We start from the raw sequence: 5,974 nt of genomic DNA on the forward strand, positions 1-5,974 counted from the left end.
CGATATTGCGAACTCCGATCACCCCAATCCAATTGGATTTAATCGTCTGGGCTGGTCACTTTTCAGGTATGTAGTCTGTCAAATCTGGTTATTTGTGGTTGTCCAAACGCAACAAAATTCAGCTTCTTTCATCTCGGTTATGGCTTGTGCTTTCTCGTTTAAAAACGATGCCTAGAGTGCGTGTTTTTGGTTGTAGAGCTGCTCATGGGGATCTGTCGGTCAGACGTAGAATGTTTCTTGCTGGTATTACTGATGGTTTATGTAGTCTTTGTAGTCAACGGGAAGAGACGGTGATGCACACTCTCCGTGAGTGCTCAGAGGTTCGGCAATTGTTTCAGGTTACTAGTTTACCTTCATTCCTTACGGTTGGGGACTTTGATTCAAGTGGATCATGGTTGGAGTCCATTCTCTTCTTAACTGATGCCAACACTTTCACATATTTCATTATCCTTCTTTCTTAAATTTGGCATAGAAGGAATTGTTGGGAAATAAAATAATTACGAGTAATTTTCTATAACCAGATTAGTGAGAATGCGAAATAAAAGCGGAAAAATAATACCCGAAATTGATAACGGTGTTCAGTCAATTATGCCTACGTCGTGCTGCAGATCTTTTACTAAGAGAGAAAATTTACAGGTGTTTACAAAACACTCACTACTCACAAGAAAGCTCTCTAGTATTTGGAGAAATAAATGATTTGGGATGATTTTGAAGCTCAATGGATTAGGGTATTTATAGTTGAAGCATAAGGACTAATCTTGTAAATACCCTAAAGTGTGTAGGGACTAAAATGTAATTAATCCTATTACATTTTTAATAAAAAATTGGGGCACCAAATTCGATGCTCCTCTTTGTTGAAAACCCATGCGCCTTTGTTGAAAATGTTGAAAAGCCATGCGCCCCCACTTTCTGACTTTTACTTTCAACAATCTCCCACTTGAAGACTAATTTTAATCTTTCTTCACACCTCGATCAATGCAGCAACATTTATGATCTTGTTATTCTAGTATGCCAACTGAAGCTGAACACAACTTCAGTTTGTCCGTAGTCACTGTCTTTGTCAACATGTTGTCGGATTTTGAGCTCCACTAATCTTTTCAAGTTTCAAAATCCCATCTTCCAGAAGAGACCGGATAAAATGATATCGAAATTGTATGTTCTTCGTCCTGGAATGAAAAGACGAAATCTTTGCTAGATGGATAGCACTTTGACTGTCGCAATACAAGACATTGTTTTCTTGTTTCTTGCCTAACTCTTCCAAGAAACTTTGGAGTCAAACCATCTCTTTGTTGGCTTCCGTAACAACGATATATTCTGCTTCAGTTGTGGAGAGAGCAACTATCTTCTGTAGTTGAGAAACCCAAGTCACTGCAGTTCCTCCTAGAGTATAGACATACCCTGTAGTGCTCCTTCTGATGTCAACATTTCGGCTAATTCAGCATCTACATAGCTTGTCAGTATCGTATCTCCACCTTTGAAACAAAGTGCTTTGTTTGTGGTACCTCGCAGATATCTGAGGATCCATTTGACTGCTTCCCAGTGTACCTTGCCCGGATTATTCATGTACCTGCTAACAGCTCCCACTGCATGAGCAATATCTGGTCTGGTATAAACCATGGCATACATCAGACTTTCAATTGCAAAAGCATACGACACCTTCACCATGTGTGCACGTTCTTCCTCCATCTTTGGTGACTGTTCTTTGGAGAGTCTAAAATGAACACCTAAAGGTGTACTTACTAGTTTAGCATCTTGCATGTTGAACCTGGAGAGTACTTTGTTGATGTACTCAACCTGTGATAACATCAAAGTCCCCGACTTTGTCTCTCTTAATCCTCGTCCCAAGAATCTGCTTTGCAGCGCCCAGATCCTTCATAGCAAACTGCTTCGACAATTTTTGCTTCAAGTGTATAATATCTTGCATGTCTGAGCCTGCAACGAGCATGTCATCAACGTACAATAATAAAATAATGAAGTTGTTGTCAAACCTCTTGATTTAGCAACAATGATATGCTTGGCATCTGGTAAAACCACTACTACTCATGAAGCTATCAAACTTCTTGTACCACTTCTAGGAGCTTGTTTTAAATCATACAAGCTCTTCTTCAACCTGCATACAAGGTTTTTCTTGCCTTCCTCTATGAAGCCTTCTGGCTGCCTCATATAGATTTCTTCCTCCAAATCACCATGAAGGAAAGATGTCTTTATATCTAACTGCTCAAGATGTAAATTCTCTGAAGCTACAATTTTCAACACCAGTCTGATTGTAGCCAGTTTTACAACTGGAGAGAATTTCATTGTAGTCAATTCATTCTTTTTGCTGAAATCCTTTGACAACCAATCTTGTTTTGTAGCGTTTTATCTCATCGTGCTCTTCTTTGATCCTATAAATCCACTTGTTATGTAGCGCTTTCTTGCCTGGTGGTAATTCAGCTAATTCCCACGTATGATTTGACATAAGCGAGTCCATCTCATCTTTCATGGAAGACTCCCACTTGACTGAATCCTCCACCTGCATTGCTTCATCATAGCACTCTGGTTCACCATTTTCAGTCAGCAACAAGTAGTGCAAAGAAGGCGAATAACGTTGGGCTGGTTTAGGAATTCTGGAGGAGTGTCTCAATTCTGCTGTGCTTGGTTCTTCTTGAACTGCTTCAGGACTGATCTGAACATCATTTCCAGAAATCTCCTCGAACTCAGCAAATTCCTTTGTTTCAGTTTCAGTATTGGAGCTACTTGATTCTATTGACCTGTCTTTGTACATCACATTCTCATTGAAAATGACATCTTTGCTTCTGATTGTCTTTCGATTTTCGTAGTCCCAAAACCGGTAACCGAACTCATTACAACAATAACCAACAAAGACACATTTGTTGGACTTGGCATCAAGTTTACTTCTTTCAGTAGAGTTTATGTGTACATAAAAATACAAACAAACACTCTTAAGTGTGAAAGATTTATTTCTTTCTTGCTCTAAAATTCCTCTCGTATTCCACCATCCAAGGGAACTGAGGGACACGGTTGATCAGGTAAGCTGCAGTGTTGATAGCTTCAGCCCATAGTGATTTGGGGCAAGCCAACATGTATCCTCATGCTTCTAGCACGTTCATTCAGAGTTCTATTCATGCGCTCTGCTACGCTATTCTGCTGTGGTGTCATGGAACTGTCTCCATCTTGATCCCACTGTTTGCGCAGAAATCTCTTAATCTTCTATTTTTGTACTCTCCTCCGTTATCAGACCTCAACCGATTGACTTTCAAACCAGTCTCATTTCCACCATGGCTTTCCATTTTCTGAAGGTATCAAAGACTTCTGATTTCTTCTTCAGAAAATAAACCCACACATTTCTTGTAAAATCATCGATGAATGTGACATAATATAGTGAGCCTGCAAGAGATGGAACTGGAGATAGTCCACATACATCAGTATGAACCAACTCTAACATTTCTGCCTTAGGTGTCTTGCCACTCTTTGCAAAATTGACTTTCTTTTGTTTGCCAAAGATGCAATCCTCGCATAGTCTGACATTTACACTCTTTAGATCCTACAACTTCCCTTTTGACAAAAGTGTCTTCTGTTGGGACCGTCGGCGCACCCCATGGTGCAGTGGAAACACAACTCGACAGTCTCACCAGCGATCCAAGTACGAAAAATTGAAATCGGGAGGAAGAGATGCGAATATTTACAACAGGTTCCTTGAAAAACAACAAGGACAGCAACCAATACTGGTGGTGTAGATCAGTTCGAATAGTAAGCCTCCACGAAATCAAGTCTCGGCCTCTACTCAGTTCACCCGATTGAGATCAATTTTTGTTTTCTCCAAAACTCTTTTGAGAGAAAAACGGCTGAAGGTTTTGTGTGTGTATTGTTAAATGGCTGCTAAACCTAACACACCCTTTTATATCCAAGTTACCCTAATCATATTAGGGTTTTTATTATTTCAAATTAATTAAATCTATATTTAATTAATTGGAATCTAATAATCCTTTTATGTCCAAGTTTCCCTAATCATATTAGGGATTTTATTATTTCAAATTAATTAAATCTATATTTAATTAATTGAAATTAAATATTTGGGATTATTAAAACATATATTTAATTAACTTTAGATATATTTTAGTAACATACAACAAATTGTACATCTTTACTCGTTTCAATCCTAGGGTGTGATTCTGTAGGTTCTTGTAACGTTAGCATTAATTATTAGAACACTTCTAATATTACATACAATGAGTGACATCTAGCAATATATCATTGTCACCTAAGTTACAAGAAAATATGATTCGACATATCATCTTGGTGATTAACTCTTTTATGTATTACATCATTATGTCCTTTATATCTAGAATAGCACAAGTCTTGGAATAGTCACACTTGTATAGCCCATCTATTGTTTCTTGATATCTAGAGTAGACTTTAATTAACGAATATTTTATGATATCTCATATCAACTTATTCGAGCATGGCCATGCATTTCTAGTCTTACTCAATCAAGTGGCCTATGATATATTTCCTATTATATAGGAAAGACAAATCCTATCTTAATTATACACACCCACTACATATATTGAGATATATTCAATAACAGTCTTTATAAAGCAACCAGTTATGGTGCTTGTTTAGCTGCATCAAAACATACAACAATATATGTTGGGATAGCATTGATCTCAAGTATGAGGATCATACATATAGTCATCACCATGAGCAATGTTATCACTGTCACATAATAATCCAAGACATATGCTCATAGTGGGTCAATCCAATACATTGTTCTCTAACAATATAATCATGTATCAATTCTGACATCTCTATGTAACTCTTGACTAGTTACATCTCATGTAACTCCTTATTTTGGTGAACAACTTTTGTTTAAGTCATCTCATGACTTATCCAAATATTTAACCTCTAGGTTTTTAATCCTATTAGAGTAACCTAGCTAAGTTATTACCAATATTTCAACCGGTGAATATCACTTGCTTATTCTTCGCATTTAACCAAGATAGATTTATATGCCAATGCTTTGGCAAAGCCCACACAATATCGATCAAAGCCTTAACGAGGGTAAATATTGGACGGTTAAGTTAACTTAGATTATAAAGAGGGATTTGCGTAATTATCTCATCATTGTTCGTTTTAATATTAGGCCCTTATTGATCTCATCAATATTTATTCTTATTTTATCATTTGATTCATTCCATACATAACAAATATAGCAACAAATAAGATGCAATGGTTATAGCCCAAAATAATGACTAAGGTAGCTCATTCCAAGCCAATGGGAGAACCAAGAACCCTAAAGCCTAAGACTACTCTCTAGGCATCTTCTCGCCATTCTTCTGCTCCTTGTAAATCTTCATAGGTTTACAATTTTAAAAGAAACTCGTTTTAATAAGATGCAATATTTATTTCTCGTTTTACATGAGAAGAGAAATACAATAGAGATATAGAAAGGCATAGCTCGTAGACCGTATTTCAAAATAAACCATTGTGAATTGAAAAAGGGCTATAACCATGCATATCAAACACCGTGCAAAAAAAACATATCATATATATATATATATACAAGTTGTCGCGGTATAGCCGGTAGGATTTTTTTGAAAAACGGTACTTCTGTTTCCATGGAAAAACTTCATGATTTGATAACAATTATCAACAGAATCGTGCTTTTTGGATTTTCAATCCCGAAGGTTTTTGTATCGGAACAACCATTGTTCCACTACCAAACGCAATTTTCTATCGCACTCCCATAGATCATCCAACAACAAATCGATTGAAAAACATATTAACAAATTAACATATTAATCGTTGCGGGTATCGATTCGAACAATGATATCATGATATTTACCGAAATAGATAAAACTAGAACATGCATCTCATACATATTGCATTAACAAAAAATTTAACCAAAATCAGATCGTAGTAGTGGCTCTGATGCCACTGTTGGGACCGTCAGCGCACCCCATGGCGCAGCAGA

The sequence above is a fragment of the Hibiscus syriacus genome, unplaced genomic scaffold, assembly GCF_006381635.1.
Source record: "Hibiscus syriacus cultivar Baekdansim isolate YM2019G1 unplaced genomic scaffold, ASM638163v2 tig00000452_pilon, whole genome shotgun sequence".
Lineage (NCBI taxonomy): Eukaryota > Viridiplantae > Streptophyta > Magnoliopsida > Malvales > Malvaceae > Hibiscus > Hibiscus syriacus.